The sequence below is a fragment of the Amia ocellicauda genome, chromosome 14, assembly GCF_036373705.1.
Source record: "Amia ocellicauda isolate fAmiCal2 chromosome 14, fAmiCal2.hap1, whole genome shotgun sequence".
In the NCBI taxonomy this organism is placed as follows: domain Eukaryota; kingdom Metazoa; phylum Chordata; class Actinopteri; order Amiiformes; family Amiidae; genus Amia; species Amia ocellicauda.
The window spans coordinates 22,350,841-22,368,351 of NC_089863.1; the positions used below are offsets into that span (position 1 = coordinate 22,350,841).

The window sequence follows — 17,511 nt, forward strand, 5'->3', positions numbered from 1 at the left end:
CTTGCGCTGCGCCACTCTGCTCCTTTGGCACTCATCCACCTGTTAACGTCACAGCCACTCCTATATTGCATATTGCAAGCAATACAAGTTTGCAAAGCCCTGCGTTATTTCCACTTTCCTGTTCAAGACTGCACACCGAGCTTCTCCATGCGCTGGAGCAGCTTTCCAGGTTTCAGTGCCTTCACATTTCACCCTGTATGTGCTGTGGGAAGCATCATGTCAATTGTTTTGAACTAAGCGGATCGGGGCTCAGTCTGAGCTCAGATCCGAGCTTAAAAATGACAGTGCTTCTGAGCAGCTGGGACTCAAAGCCACACTCCCTGGCTTAGGAACCCAGTGTCTGATCCACTAGGACACGGGGGCTCAGCCAGACAGTATCGGAAAATGGAAATAAATAAATAAATAAATAAATAAAAAGATGCTGCGCGTTACACAATAGACACCAGGTAAAGAAGTGAATAGTTACAGGAACTGTCACGTAAGCTCCTCAACTTGAAACGGGCACATACGAACTCCTGTGAAATAACACGAGATGGATAACTACCCCTTCTCTGCTGCAGCAGAATGTGACTACCTATTGCGCAGATTATTGCGTCAATCGATTCGAAAAGAGGGCTGGCATTTGTCACCAATGTGTCTCGTTTTATTTCTGAAATATAACTCCCAGAAAATATTGTCTGTGTTTTTGAAATTGAATAACCTCAAAAGAAAGAAATGATCCAGTCAATTGCTAAAGAAGAGTCTTGCCGCTGCATTCTGGAATGAAGAAAAGAATGAAATGACAAGTACAATCAATTCAAGAAAGAGAGTGGGCTGTGTCGGATGCGCCAGCCGGGAATCGAACCCGAGTCACAAGAATGGGACTGTTGTATGATACCACTACACCACTGGCGCTGCTGGGGAAGCTCTGGCTTGCGTCCTTGAAGCAAATTCATAGAAAGCGTCCCATGGGGCAAGATGATGTCTTAATGATTATCCTTATTAGTCTGTTGTCGATCTGCTTAATACGTACCTAGCCAATCACTACATCACAGGTGCAGAGACAATCAGTATGAAGGCGAACACGATTTCGTTAACGTGTGCCCATTTACAAGTTCAATGAATGTATACATAAATAAAGCAGATCTGGGTTTTCCTCTGAAACATTAAGGACTGGTTTCATAAATGCGTCCATAAGTCCATAAACGCCACGAGTGCATCGTGCAACTCTATTGTAGCTGCTGATACGTGTGTGTTTTATTTCAGCTGTAACTCGCCCTGGTTAAGCACGTCTATGGTGTAATTTAAAAATATTACAGAAATTGTCGTTTGCAGTTACAAATCTGTAGTAAGAGTAATACGTTAAGGGAGTCAAGTTCAGCAATTTAAAATACAAATCTACTAGCACATATCTTGATAAAGATTACAATAATAACAATAATAATAATACATAGCAAATATTTATTTTAGTGTTGCACATGGAAAGTTTTCTTACAGTAACTTCTGAATATAATGTTGTCTATACCCTTTTAGCTATTCGTAATATCTCTAAACAGAAACTTGTATATTTTTAGCTGTCTCCAATCATCTAAAGCATACAGAATAAGACAGCCACAAAAGTCCTTTCCACACCAGGCTCTGTCGCTCGTAGTGTTGCTTTCTGTCACTGTCTTTAAAACGAGACACAAACCAAACCCACAATCGCTCCGCTCCTCCCACATCAGGGCGTGGACTTCCGACACTGGCCTGGTTTTCCTGTGGCGCTTTATTAGAACAGCAAGAGATAACAGTATGTTTCTGTCTTTATTCGACCGCATGTGTGGGTGTAACTTTGTAATTGTTTAATGTGGTCCCGCAACGTTTGGGGTGAAATGCAAAGTAATCTAATAGTAAAGTAACTAATTACTTTGCCCAGAGAGTAATAAGTAAAGTATCTTGTTATATGAGTAAAGAATACAATGTAATACATTTCTTTTTGTGAGTAACGACACCATCACTGCTCTTTTCTATCTCGTTTTGCATGTATGTTTGTTGTTGACAGAGATACAAAGTTTGAGAGAAGACAGGCTGGCATTGGGGATGTAGCTCAGTGGTAGAGCGCATGCTTTGCATGGATGAGGTCCCGAGTTCAGTCCTCGGCATCTCCAGACTGTCTTTTAATGGAGCCCGTGCACTATGTCATTGGATGCACATAGCAAGTACCGAACAAATCGGGAGCCCGTGATTCATCGGTCACACTAGCATGGGCCTTTTCGGCACTCTCTCCCAGCATTCGTCCGAGAAACAGCGTGTGTATGTATTCATTGTGAGAAGTGAAACAATGGGCCAGATTGCAAGCTGGTTCTGTATACACTCACCTAAAGGATTATTAGGAACACCATACTAATACTGTGTTTGACCCCCTTTCGCCTTCAGAACTGCCTTAATTCTACATGGCATTGATTCAACAAGGTGCTGAAAGCATTCTTTAGAAATGTTGGCCCATATTGATAGGATAGCATCTTGCAGTTGATGGAGATTTGTGTGATGCACATCCAGGGCACGAAGCTCCCGTTCCACCACATCCCAAAGATGCTCTATTGGGTTGAGATCTGGTGACTGTGGGGGCCAGTTTAGTACAGTGAACTCATTGTCATGTTCAAGAAACCAATTTGAAATGATTCGACCTTTGTGACATGGTGCATTATCCTGCTGGAAGTAGCCATCAGAGGATGGGTACATGGTGGTCATAAAGGGATGGACATGGTCAGAAACAATGCTCAGGTAGGCCGTGGCATTTAAACGATGCCCAATTGGCACTAAGGGGCCTAAAGTGTGCCAAGAAAACATCCCCCACACCATTACACCACCACCACCAGCCTGCACAGTGGTAACAAGGCATGATGGATCCATGTTCTCATTCTGTTTACACCAAATTCTGACTCTACCATCTGAATGTCTCAACAGAAATCGTGACTCATCAGACCAGGCAACATTTTTTCAGTCTTCAACTGTCCAATTTTGGTGAGCTTGTGCAAATTGTAGCCTCTTTTTCCTATTTGTAGTGGAGATGAGTGGTACCCGGTGGGGTCTTCTGCTGTTGTAGCCCATCCGTCTCAAGGTTGTACGTGTTGTGGCTTCACAAATGCTTTGCTGCATACCTCGGTTGTAACGAGTGGTTATTTCAGTCAAAGTTGCTCTTCTATCAGCTTGAATCAGTCGGCCCATTCTCCTCTGACCTCTAGCATCAACAAGGCATTTTCGCCCACAGGACTGCCGCATACTGGATGTTTTTCCCTTTTCACACCATTCTTTGTAAACCCTAGAAATGGTTGTGCGTGAAAATCCCAGTAACTGAGCAGATTGTGAAATACTCAGACCGGCCCGTCTGGCACCAACAACCATGCCACGCTCAAAATTGCTTAAATCACCTTTCTTTCCCATTCAGACATTCAGTTTGGAGTTCAGGAGATTGTCTTGACCAGGACCACACCCCTAAATGCATTGAAGCAACTGCCATGTGATTGGTTGGTTAGATAATGGCATTAATGAGAAATTGAACAGGTGTTCCTAATATTCCTTTAGGTGAGTGTAAGTGCGCAGGCTGTAAGATTTGGGCGCTTTAAACGGCACGGTGTACTTGAACATCGTCATCATCACGTTGACACACATGCCATCTAAAACGCGCATTGTCTTTACTTGTTGGCTTGAAGTTAAACACAGACCGTCGTCAGGACTAGGGAATTAGCGGGGACAGGTGCCAGGTGTGATACATTGGAGGCACACGCACTAACACCGAGCTCATTGGCTCTACTAAGCTACTAAAAAAGAAGTGTTAACCAAGCACCGACCGATGCGTTTTCTCCCACTGAATTGTGCACCTTGAAAGTCTACCAAATGCAGACTCCTTAATCAAAGCATTGTCCCCCACAGGACACCGACTTATATGTAGACCCTCCCTCTCTCCATAATCAATCCATCAGCAAGGAACGGACCTAAATTCATGAGTAAATTACACATGCATTCAAAGCAATATGTAGAGCACGCTGTATCGGATATGCACCACTACTACTACTACTACTACTACTACTACTACTACTACTACTACTACTACTACTACTACTACTACTACTACTACTACTACTACTACTACTACTACTACTACTACTACAACCAATAATAATTTAAAGAGGAGCGTTTCACCACCCGCCTTGAAAGCAGCGAGCTCTTGTGGCAAGGGTAGCACGTCTGACTCTAGATCACAAGGGTGCGTGTTCAAATGACGTCGGGGTCAGTGTTTTGTACACTAGCAGTAACCAGTAACACTAAGGTTGCATGAGTAATTGCACAGCTGACAGTGTAAAGTGCTTACCACCTTGTCGTTGATCTTGCAAAAAGGTAAGCACAAGTATTTACAAGTTGCCACAGAGAGAGACCGGATAGTACAGGTGAGAGGTAGCCATCTTGTTGTTTGACTAGATTCAGAATAGTCTTAGCATTGCTCATTTTGTTTTAAGTTTGCCTTAAATTGACGTTAGCATTGTCGGTAGTTTGCCTAAATTGAAGCCAATTCAGTTCAGCTGCTGAGTTGGTGAAAGTAAACAGGTTATAGAAGGGAGTTTCTGTCTAGGACTAGCAGGAATTCTGTTGCAGGAGGAGCCAGGTGGGGCCAATTAGGTGTGAATTGGGGGTAAAACCTAGGAGAGTTGAGACCTTAGAGCAGGACAGCGTAGAGAACTGCTGGGTTACAGTAGGTCGTAACCGCAGAAAAGGGCGTGCACACCCCGTAGAGACACCCCAAGAGCTTGAATTGCCCAACAGGTTCCAACTGCTGGACACCAAGTTGGACAGTGACAGCTCAGAGGGTGATGGGGGGCAGTTGAGCACCAGAGCACCATGGTGCCCAATCCCCCCCCCAGACGAAGGAGGTAGTTATAGTAGGAGACTCAATTCTTAGAGGTGTAGATCACACAGTGTGTTCTAGTGACATGGAGACCCGCATTGGTATCTTGCCTGCCTGGTGCTCAGGTTGCAGATCTCCCTAAACTAGTAGACGGGCTACTGGCCAAAGCCGGGGGGAATCCACCGGTCATGGTCAGGGAGACAGGCAGAGATTAGAAAGTTTAACACGTGGTTGAAAGCTTGGTGTAGGGAAGAGGGGTTTAGGTTTATGGAGCATTGGTCTTTCTTCTGGGATAGATGGGACCTGTACAAACCGGACAGTCTACATCTAAACAGAAGGGGGGCTAATGCATTGGAAGAGCGTATGTGCAGTGAAATTGAGAATCATTTAAACTAGGAACCAGGGGGCTTTGACAATGGGAGATGTTCCACTAAGGAAAGGAAACCAAGGCAAACTGCCAGTAGGAAAGTCCTGAAATGTTTGTACCTCAATGCCAGGAGTATAATGAACAAGATGTTAGACTTGGAAGCCACAGTGCTGGTGTGTGACTATGATGTTGTAGGAGTGACAGAAACATGGCTTACAGAAAATGATGGGGATGAATACAAGTTGGAAGGATATACACAGTTTAGGAGAGACAGGCAAAATTGAAGAGGGGGTGGGGTAGCATTATATGTGAAAAATGACATTGAGGCAGAAGAACTTGTATTAGATCCCAGTAACGGAACAGAATCTTTGTGGGTGAAACTTTTGAACAAGAGATCTGGAGGATTAGCGGTAGGAGTGTGTTACAGGCCACCAAACTCAGATATTCAGAAAGATGCTGCATTGTAAAGTGTAATCAGGACTGCATGTAGCAAGGATGTGGCTGTTATAATGGGGGATTTCAATTTCCCAAACTTAGACTGGGAAAGCCCAGTGGGGACTACAGAAGCAGAAATGGAAATGGTTGAGATGGTAAATGACTGCTTTCTAACTCAATTTGTCAGGGAACCAACCAGAGAGAGCGCATGTATTGACTTGATCTTTTCAAATGACCAAGATAGAGTCAGGGGGACAGTAGTTAGAGAACCAATGGCAAATTGTGATCACAATATGGGTGTCTTTGAGGCATTCTTTCAAAAAACAAGGTCCAAGTCTAAAACAATGGTCTACAATTTTAGAAAAGCAAACCTTGAAGGTATGAGACAGCACTTAGAAGAGGTAGACTGGAGCACACTGGATACAGAGTTAGTTGAAAATGCATGGGTATATTTTAAGAATATACTACTCGAGGCTCAGGAGCAATTTGAACCAAAACATAGCAAATTGAGGAACAAAAATCATTGGCCAAAATGGTATAATAGAGGTATGCAAAAAATATAAAGAGGAAGACAATGTTGTATAGTGCATACAAAAGGGATGGTGACGAAACAAAATACATAGAATATGTTGAGCTGCAAAGAGATCTTAAGAAAGGGATCAGGAAAGCAGAGAGGGAATTAGAAAGAAACATAGCTCTTGGAGCTCAAACCAATGCAAAGAGCTTTTTTCAATATCACAACAGCAAGCGGTTAATAAAGGAGGAGGTGAAACAGATAAAGGGCAAAAACGGAGGTATCTTGGAAATTGAACAAGATGTGGCAAATATTCTAAATGAGTATTTCACAGAGGTTTTTACAAAAGAAAAAACAGATGACATGCCACAGGTTGACAATCAGTCCAGTCAAACCCTAAGAGAGATCAGGATAAATGAGGAGGAGGTACTAAAGGGACTAGCAGAATTAAAAACAAACAAATCACCTGGGCCAGATGGGATATTTCCAACAGTACTTCAAGAAAATAGGTGGCTCAGCAGATACAATCTTGGCAGCACAGGCTATTCAGAGGAACTTAGATAATATTCAGTTGTGGGCTGACACCTGGCAAATGCAATTCAATGTGGACAAGTGCAAGGTAATACATGCAGGTAACAAAAATGTCCACTATAATTACACTATGGGAGGTACAGATCTACATGAAGTAACGCATGAGAAAGACCTAGGAGTCTATGTGGACTCCTCACTTTCTCCATCCAAGCAATGTGGGGAAGCAATAAAGAAGGCAAACAGAATGCTAGGGTATATTGTCAAAAGTGTAGAATTTAAAACAAGGGCAGTCATGTTAAGACTGTACAATGCGCTAGTTAGACCTCATCTGGAATACTGTGTACAGTTCTGGGCACCACACTTCAAAAAGGATATTGCTGCCTTAGAGGCAGTTCAGAGGAGAGCAACCAGACTTATTCCAGGTCTTCAAGGGAAAGTCCTACTCGGAGAGACTGAGAGAACTGAACCTTTTCACCCTGGTACAGAGGAGACTACCCGGGGACAGAAATGGAAATTGGGCTTCAAGGCATTCAAAACGGAAAACAGGAGACACTTCTTTACACAGAGAGTAGTCACAATCTGTAATAAACTACCCAGCGATGTGGTTGAAGCTGAAAGTTTGGGAACATTTAAAAATGGTCTGGAAAGGATCCTTGGATCACATCGATATTAATGAACACCAAACGAGCAAGATGGGTCGAATGGTCCCCTCTCGTTTGTTAACTCTCTTATGCTCTTAAAAGTGTCTGAAGCAGCATGAAAGAGCACACAAGGCAGCTGAGAACAGACAGAGAGGGGAGTGTATATTGCATTGGCCGGGAATCGAACCCGAGTCAACTGCTTGGAAGGCAGCTATGCTAACCACTATACCACCAACGCTTAGAGACTGCTTCCCCACAATATCTCACTATGGTCGAACATGATTCCAGCATTGCAAAGTGGCAGGCAATTCGTTTTCCAAATTGCAATCGGTGAACATTTGGGAAGCCCTGCGATATCAGCAGTTTCCTGTTCCTGAGTGCGGAAGGAAAATGTCCATTAGCATCTTTCCAGATTGCACTTTATTCAGACCTTTCCGAAATGAAACAAAGCCAAAGTTGAAACATAGAAGAGGATGGTTTCGATCCATCGACCTGTGGGCTATGGGCCCAGCACGCTTCTGCTGCGCCACTCTGCTCCTTGGGCACTCACCCACCTGTTAACTTCACAGCCACTCCTATATTGCATATTGCAAGCAATACAAGTTTGCAAAGCCCTGCGTTATTTCCACATTCCTGTTCAAGACTGCACACCGAGCTTCTCCATGCGCTGGAGCAGCTTTCCAGGTTTCAGTGCCTTCACATTTCACCCTGTATGTGCTGTGGGAAGCATCATGTCAATTGTTTTGAACTAAGCGGATCGGGGCTCAGTCTGAGCTCAGATCCGAGCTTAAAAATGACCGTGCTTCTGAGCAGCTGGGACTCAAAGCCACACTCCCTGGCTTAGGAACCCAGTGTCTGATCCACTAGGACACGGGGGCTCAGCCAGACAGTATCGGAAAATGGAAATAAATAAATAAATAAATAAATAAATAAAAAGATGCTGCGCGTTACACAATAGACACCAGGTAAAGAAGTGAATAGTTACAGGAACTGTCACGTAAGCTCCTCAACTTGAAACGGGCACATACGAACTCCTGTGAAATAACACGAGATGGATAACTACCCCTTCTCTGCTGCAGCAGAATGTGACTACCTATTGCGCAGATTATTGCGTCAATCGATTCGAAAAGAGGGCTGGCATTTGTCACCAATGTGTCTCGTTTTATTTCTGAAATATAACTCCCAGAAAATATTGTCTGTGTTTTTGAAATTGAATAACCTCAAAAGAAAGAAATGATCCAGTCAATTGCTAAAGAAGAGTCTTGCCGCTGCATTCTGGAATGAAGAAAAGAATGAAATGACAAGTAAAATCAAATCAAGAAAGAGAGCGGGCTGTGTCGGATGCGCCAGCCGGGAATCGAACCAGAGTCACAAGAATGGGACTCTTGTATGATACCACTACACCACTGGCGCTGCTGGGGAAGCTCTGGCTTGCGTCCTTGAAGCAAATTCATAGAAAGCGTCCCATGGGGCAAGATGATGTCTTAATGATTATTTTTATTAGTCTGTTGTCGATCTGCTTAATACGTACCTAGCCAATCACTACATCACAGGTGCAGAGACAATCAGTATGAAGGCGAACACGATTTCGTTAACGTGTGCCCATTTACAAGTTTAATGAATGTATACATAAATAAAGCAGATCTGGGTTTTCCTCTGAAACATTAAGGACTGGTTTCATAAATGCGTCCATAAGTCCATAAACGCCACGAGTGCAACTCTATTGTAGCTGCTGTTACTGTACAATTCATCGTGATACGTGTGTGTTTTATTTCAGCTGTAACTCGCCCTGGTTAAGCACGTCTACGGTGTAATTTAAAAATATTACAGAAATTGTCGATTGCAGTTACAAATCTGTAGTAAGAGTAATACGTTAAGGGAGTCAAGTTCAGCAATTTAAAATACAAATCTACTAGCACATATCTTGATAAAAATTACAATAATAACAATAATAATAATACATAGCAAATATTTATTTTAGTGTTGCACATGGAAAGTTTTCTTACAGTAACTTCTGAATATAATGTTGTCTATACCCTTTTAGCTATTCGTAATATCTCTTAACAGAAACTTGTATATTTTTAGCTGTCTCCAATCATCTAAAGCATACAGAATAAGACAGCCACAAAAGTCCTTTCCACACCAGGCTCTATCGCTCGTAGTGTTGCTTTCTGTCTTCATTTTTAAAACGAAACACAAAACCAAACCCACAATCGCTCCGCTCCTCCCACAACAGGGGGTGGACTTCCGACACTGGCCTGGTTTTCCTGTGGCGCTTTATTAAAACAACAAAAGATAACAGTATGTCTCTGTCATTATCAACTGCTTGTGTTGGTGTAGCTTTGAAATTGTTTATTGAGGTCCCGCAACGTTTGGGGTGTAATGCAGAGTAATGTAAAAGTAAAGTAACTAATTACATTTTCCAGGAAGTAATAAGTAAAGTGTTTAGTTACTTTTGATATGAGTAACGAGTACAATGTAAGACATTACTTTTTGTGAGTAACGACCCCAACACTGCTCTTTTCCTTCTCTTTTGGCTTGTTTGTTTGTTGTTGAAGGAGATACAAAGTTTGAGAGTGTCTCGTTTTATTTCTGAAATATAACTCCCAGAAAGTATGGTCTTTGTGTTCTTGAAATTGAATAACCTCAAAAGAAAGAAATGGTCCAATGAATTGCCGAGGAAAAGTCTAGCCGCTGTATTCTGGAATGAAGAAAAAAATGAAATGACAAGGGCAATCAAAGCAAGTAAGACAGTAGGCTGTGTGGCATACGCTAGCCAGAAATCGAACGCAACTCACAAGAACAGGAACCTTGTATGATACCACTACACCACTGGCGCTGCGGGGAAGCTCTAGATTCTGTCACCGAAGCAAATGCACAAGACATATAAAACGCGTCCCCTGGGGCACAATGGTCTTTTAATAATTATCTGTAATAATCTGCAGTCGAACTGCTTAATACATACCTAGCTAATCACTACATCACAGGCGCATGGTTGTCATTCGGGGAAAATATGTGTTCACGAATGTGCATCGGAGTGGTTGTCATGCTAAGAGGTCAGTTGGAGTAGAGGGAGCTGGCCATGCCGTGCCTCGTTGGCGCAGTAGGTAGCGCGTCAGTCTCATAATCTGAAGGTGGTGAGTTCGACCCTCACACGGGGCAAGCACTCTTCCTTTATCTTTGAGTTCTACCACACTGATCTCCAGCTGCAGAAAAAAGGCGCACACCTGTGCAATAAAGTGGTTGCTTGCGCTGTCTGAAGAAATTCTTGGCAAAATGCCAAATCCTGGGATGGAACAAGGGACCTTTAGATGTTCAGTCTATCGCTCCCCCAACTGAGCTATTTCGGCCATTGGTGAGATGACGTCGTGATCCCAAAAGTCAAAGTGAAGGAAGCCCTGGCAGAACACAGTCATTGAAAAGTTCATTGTTTTCCATGACGTCGGCAACGACTCAATTTGATCACTGCAGCACAAGTCAGGATGGCCGAGTGGTGTAAGGTGCTGCGTGCAGGTCATCATCTCCTGTAGAGGCTTTGCTTTGAATCCCACCTCTGACAAGGGTCCTTTTACCACTCAGGAGCACACACTTACCCGTGCTGGCGACAAGGACAACAAGAGTTGAGGACTGTGTTGAAAACGACATTACACAAAGAATTCAATGTTGAAAGAAATACATCAATACATAAATCAATGGACATGTATTTATTCATTGATTGATTGACTTAAACATGTCTTAATTTAGTCGCTGTACCCACAAAGCAACACTCAGCATAGTGGAGGCTATAGCTCGGCGTTATTGCGTGTACCTTACATGTATCACCCCTGGCAACCGGCCCTGATAACTCCCTACTTTTTGACCACAGTCTGTCTGTGACTTCAACCCGAGAAGTAAAAATGATGCACATGGGCGCTTGCAATCTCGTTGTTTCAATCACATATCACAGTGGATGCGTACACACGGTGTTTCTCGGAGATTGCTGGGACAGTAACGAATGTGTTCCTTGCTTTACATGTCATCTAGCGCACAGTAGCTTTTTCTCCTTCTTTTTGCCCATATCATCCACATATTGTGCCTTTGGGGAACGCCTCCGAAACAGATTTAGAATGCTCTGAGATTCAAGAAACGACAGTGCAACTCTTTTCCAGGGTTGTGGGTAACGCGTTACTAAGTAACGCATTACAGTAATGTTATTACTTTTGGTAGTAACGAGTAACGTAACATGGTATGGTTCCAAAAGGAGTAATAATATTACAGTTACTGATTCCTTTTTTTTGTTCTCGTTACTGCATTACACATTGTAATGATATGGTCTAAATAAGGACGATAAGGACGTGTATGTCGTACATTTAAAAATATTAGAAAAACTGTCGTTTGCAGTTACAAATCTGTAGTAAGAGTAATAAGTTAAAGGAGTCAAGTTGAGACATGTAAGATGCAGATCTACTAGCACATATCTTGATGATGATTACAATAATAACAATAATAAAAATAAATAGCAAAGATGTATTTTAGTGTTGCACGTTTTCTTATGGTAACGTAATGCTTTTCTGAGTATAATGTTGTCTATACACGTTTAGCTACTGCTAATATCTCTTAACAGAAACGTGTATTTATTATGCTGACTCCAATCATCTAAAGCACAAAGAATAAAACAGCCACAAAAGTCCTTTCCACACCAGGCTCTATCGCTCGTAGTGTTGCTTTCTGTCTTCATTTTTAAAACGAAACACAAAACCAAACCCACAATCGCTCCGCTCCTCCCACAACAGGGGGTGGACTTCCGACACTGGCCTGGTTTTCCTGTGGCGCTTTATTAAAACAACAAAAGATAACAGTATGTCTCTGTCATTATCAACTGCTTGTGTTGGTGTAGCTTTGAAATTGTTTATTGAGGTCCCGCAACGTTTGGGGTGTAATGCAGAGTAATGTAAAAGTAAAGTAACTAATTACATTTTCCAGGAAGTAATAAGTAAAGTGTTTAGTTACTTTTGATATGAGTAACGAGTACAATGTAAGACATTACTTTTTGTGAGTAACGACCCCAACACTGCTCTTTTCCTTCTCTTTTGGCTTGTTTGTTTGTTGTTGAAGGAGATACAAAGTTTGAGAGTGTCTCGTTTTATTTCTGAAATATAACTCCCAGAAAGTATGGTCTTTGTGTTCTTGAAATTGAATAACCTCAAAAGAAAGAAATGGTCCAATGAATTGCCGAGGAAAAGTCTAGCCGCTGTATTCTGGAATGAAGAAAAAAATGAAATGACAAGGGCAATCAAAGCAAGTAAGACAGTAGGCTGTGTGGCATACGCTAGCCAGAAATCGAACGCAACTCACAAGAACAGGAACCTTGTATGATACCACTACACCACTGGCGCTGCGGGGAAGCTCTAGATTCTGTCACCGAAGCAAATGCACAAGACATATAAAACGCGTCCCCTGGGGCACAATGGTCTTTTAATAATTATCTGTAATAATCTGCAGTCGAACTGCTTAATACATACCTAGCTAATCACTACATCACAGGCGCATGGTTGTCATTCGGGGAAAATATGTGTTCACGAATGTGCATCGGAGTGGTTGTCATGCTAAGAGGTCAGTTGGAGTAGAGGGAGCTGGCCATGCCGTGCCTCGTTGGCGCAGTAGGTAGCGCGTCAGTCTCATAATCTGAAGGTGGTGAGTTCGACCCTCACACGGGGCAAGCACTCTTCCTTTATCTTTGAGTTCTACCACACTGATCTCCAGCTGCAGAAAAAAGGCGCACACCTGTGCAATAAAGTGGTTGCTTGCGCTGTCTGAAGAAATTCTTGGCAAAATGCCAAATCCTGGGATGGAACAAGGGACCTTTAGATGTTCAGTCTATCGCTCCCCCAACTGAGCTATTTCGGCCATTGGTGAGATGACGTCGTGATCCCAAAAGTCAAAGTGAAGGAAGCCCTGGCAGAACACAGTCATTGAAAAGTTCATTGTTTTCCATGACGTCGGCAACGACTCAATTTGATCACTGCAGCACAAGTCAGGATGGCCGAGTGGTGTAAGGTGCTGCGTGCAGGTCATCTTCTCCTGTAGAGGCTTTGCTTTGAATCCCACCTCTGACAAGGGTCCTTTTACCACTCAGGAGCACACACTTACCCGTGCTGGCGACAAGGACAACAAGAGTTGAGGACTGTGTTGAAAACGACATTACACAAAGAATTCAATGTTGAAAGAAATACATCAATACATAAATCAATGGACATGTATTTATTCATTGATTGATTGACTTAAACATGTCTTAATTTAGTCGCTGTACCCACAAAGCAACACTCAGCATAGTGGAGGCTATAGCTCGGCGTTATTGCGTGTACCTTACATGTATCACCCCTGGCAACCGGCCCTGATAACTCCCTACTTTTTGACCACAGTCTGTCTGTGACTTGAACCCGAGAAGTAAAAATGATGCACATGGGCGCTTGCAATCTCGTTGTTTCAATCACATATCACAGTGGATGCGTACACACGGTGTTTCTCGGAGATTGCTGGGACAGTAACGAATGTGTTCCTTGCTTTACATGTCATCTAGCGCACAGTAGCTTTTTCTCCTTCTTTTTGCCCATATCATCCACATATTGTGCCTTTGGGGAACGCCTCCGAAACAGATTTAGAATGCTCTGAGATTCAAGAAACGACAGTGCAACTCTTTTCCAGGGTTGTGGGTAACGCGTTACTAAGTAACGCATTACAGTAATGTTATTACTTTTGGTAGTAACGAGTAACGTAACATGGTATGGTTCCAAAAGGAGTAATAATATTACAGTTACTGATTCCTTTTTTTTGTTCTCGTTACTGCATTACACATTGTAATGATATGGTCTAAATAAGGACGATAAGGACGTGTATGTCGTACATTTAAAAATATTAGAAAAACTGTCGTTTGCAGTTACAAATCTGTAGTAAGAGTAATAAGTTAAAGGAGTCAAGTTGAGACATGTAAGATGCAGATCTACTAGCACATATCTTGATGATGATTACAATAATAACAATAATAAAAATAAATAGCAAAGATGTATTTTAGTGTTGCACGTTTTCTTATGGTAACGTAATGCTTGTCTGAGTATAATGTTGTCTATACACGTTTAGCTACTGCTAATATCTCTTAACAGAAACGTGTATTTATTATGCTGACTCCAATCATCTAAAGCACAAAGAATAAAACAGCCACAAAAGTCCTTTCCACACCAGGCTCTATCGCTCGTAGTGTTGCTTTCTGTCTTCATTTTTAAAACGAAACACAAAACCAAACCCACAATCGCTCCGCTCCTCCCACAACAGGGGGTGGACTTCCGACACTGGCCTGGTTTTCCTGTGGCGCTTTATTAAAACAACAAAAGATAACAGTATGTCTCTGTCATTATCAACTGCTTGTGTTGGTGTAGCTTTGAAATTGTTTATTGAGGTCCCGCAACGTTTGGGGTGTAATGCAGAGTAATGTAAAAGTAAAGTAACTAATTACATTCTCCAGGAAGTAATAAGTAAAGTGTTTAGTTACTTTTGATATGAGTAACGAGTACAATGTAAGACATTACTTTTTGTGAGAAACGACCCCAACACTGCTCTTTTCATTCTCTTCTGGCTTGTTTGTTTGTTGTTGAAGGAGATACAAAGTTTGAGAGTGTCTCGTTTTATTTCTGAAATATAACTCCCAGAAAGTATGGTCTTTGTGTTCTTGAAATTGAATAAACTCAAAAGAAAGAAATGGTCCAATGAATTGCCGAGGAAAAGTCTAGCCGCTGTATTCTGGAATGAAGAAAAAAATGAAATGACAAGGGCAATCAAAGCAAGTAAGACAGTAGGCTGTGTGGCATACGCTAGCCAGAAATCGAACGCAACTCACAAGAACAGGAACCTTGTATGATACCACTACACCACTGGCGCTGCGGGGAAGCTCTAGATTCTGTCACCGAAGCAAATGCACAAGACATATAAAACGCGTCCCCTGGGGCACAATGGTCATTTAATAATTATCTGTAATAATCTGCAGTCGAACTGCTTAATACGTACCTAGCTAATCACTACATCACAGGCGCATGGTTGTCATTCGGGGAAAATATGTGTTCACGAATGTTCATCGGAGTGGTTGTCATGCTAAGAGGTCAGTTGGAGTAGAGGGAGCTGGCCATGCCGTGCCTCGTTGGCGCAGTAGGTAGCGCGTCAGTCTCATAATCTGAAGGTGGTGAGTTTGACCCTCACACGGGGCAAGCACTCTTCCTTTATCTTTGAGTTCTACAACACTGATCTCCAGCTGCAGAAAAAAGGCACACACCTGTGCAATAAAGTAGTTGCTTGCGCTGTCTGAAGAAATTCATGGCAAAATGCCAAATCCTGGGATGGAACAAGGGACCTTTAGATGTTCAGTCTATCGCTCCCCCAACTGAGCTATTTCTGCCATTGGTGAGATGACGTCGTGATCCCAAAAGTCAAAGTGAAGGAAGCCCTGGCAGAACACAGTCATTGAAAAGTTCATTGTTTTCCATGACGTCGGCAACGACTCAATTTGATCACTGCAGCACAAGTCAGGTTGGCCGAGTGGTGTAAGGTGCTGCGTGCAGGTCATCATCTCCTGTAGAGGCTTGGCTTTGAATCCCACCTCTGACAAGGGTCCTTTTACCACTCAGGAGCACACACTTACCCGTGCTGGCGACAAGGACAACAAGAGTTGAGGACTGTGTTGAAAACGACATTACACAAAGAATTCAATGTTGAAAGAAATACATCAATACATAAATCAATGGACATGTATTTATTCATTGATTGATTGACTTCAACATGTCTTAATTTAGTCGCTGTACCCACAAAGCAACACTCAGCATAGTGGAGGCTATAGCTCGGCGTTATTGCGTGTACCTTACATGTATCACCCCTGGCAACCGGCCCTGATAACTCCCTACTTTTTGACCACAGTCTGTCTGTGACTTCAACCCGAGAAGTAAAAATGATGCACATGGGCGCTTGCAATCTCGTTGTTTCAATCACATATCACAGTGGATGCGTACACACGGTGTTTCTCGGAGATTGCTGGGACAGTAACGAATGTGTTCCTTGCTTTACATGTCATCTAGCGCACAGTAGCTTTTTCTCCTTCTTTTTGCCCATATCATCCACATATTGTGCCTTTGGGGAACGCCTCCGAAACAGATTTAGAATGCTCTGAGATTCAAGAAACGACAGTGCAACTCTTTTCCAGGGTTGTGGGTAACGCGTTACTAAGTAACGCATTACAGTAATGTTATTACTTTTGGTAGTAACGAGTAACGTAACATGGTATGGTTCCAAAAGGAGTAATAATATTACAGTTACTGATTCCTTTTTTTTGTTCTCGTTACTGCATTACACATTGTAATGATATGGTCTAAATAAGGACGATAAGGACGTGTATGTCGTACATTTAAAAATATTAGAAAAACTGTCGTTTGCAGTTACAAATCTGTAGTAAGAGTAATAAGTTAAAGGAGTCAAGTTGAGACATGTAAGATGCAGATCTACTAGCACATATCTTGATGATGATTACAATAATAACAATAATAAAAATAAATAGCAAAGATGTATTTTAGTGTTGCACGTTTTCTTATGGTAACGTAATGCTTTTCTGAGTATAATGTTGTCTATACACGTTTAGCTACTGCTAATATCTCTTAACAGAAACGTGTATTTATTATGCTGACTCCAATCATCTAAAGCACAAAGAATAAAACAGCCACAAAAGTCCTTTCCACACCAGGCTCTATCGCTCGTAGTGTTGCTTTCTGTCTTCATTTTTAAAACGAAACACAAAACCAAACCCACAATCGCTCCGCTCCTCCCACAACAGGGGGTGGACTTCCGACACTGGCCTGGTTTTCCTGTGGCGCTTTATTAAAACAACAAAAGATAACAGTATGTCTCTGTCATTATCAACTGCTTGTGTTGGTGTAGCTTTGAAATTGTTTATTGAGGTCCCGCAACGTTTGGGGTGTAATGCAGAGTAATGTAAAAGTAAAGTAACTAATTACATTCTCCAGGAAGTAATAAGTAAAGTGTTTAGTTACTTTTGATATGAGTAACGAGTACAATGTAAGACATTACTTTTTGTGAGAAACGACCCCAACACTGCTCTTTTCATTCTCTTCTGGCTTGTTTGTTTGTTGTT

General features: G+C 42.2%; 5 non-coding genes across 5 annotated transcripts; 4 read left to right on the forward strand and 1 right to left on the reverse strand.

Annotated features, from left to right (window-relative positions):
* Positions 1-2,054: 2,054 nt before the first annotated feature.
* trnaa-ugc (transfer RNA alanine (anticodon UGC)) lies at positions 2,055-2,126 on the forward strand. Its single transcript has one exon. It is a non-coding gene; the product is annotated as a tRNA-Ala (tRNA).
* Positions 2,127-7,515: 5,389 nt separating this feature from the next.
* On the reverse strand, positions 7,516-7,587 carry trnag-ucc (transfer RNA glycine (anticodon UCC)). Its single transcript has one exon. It is a non-coding gene; the product is annotated as a tRNA-Gly (tRNA).
* A 2,851-nt stretch (positions 7,588-10,438) lies between these two features.
* On the forward strand, positions 10,439-10,511 carry trnam-cau (transfer RNA methionine (anticodon CAU)). Its single transcript has one exon. It is a non-coding gene; the product is annotated as a tRNA-Met (tRNA).
* A 2,463-nt stretch (positions 10,512-12,974) lies between these two features.
* Positions 12,975-13,047, forward strand: trnam-cau (transfer RNA methionine (anticodon CAU)). The gene has a single exon. It is a non-coding gene; the product is annotated as a tRNA-Met (tRNA).
* A 2,463-nt stretch (positions 13,048-15,510) lies between these two features.
* trnam-cau (transfer RNA methionine (anticodon CAU)) lies at positions 15,511-15,583 on the forward strand. The gene has a single exon. It is a non-coding gene; the product is annotated as a tRNA-Met (tRNA).
* The last annotated feature ends 1,928 nt before the right edge of the window (positions 15,584-17,511 follow it).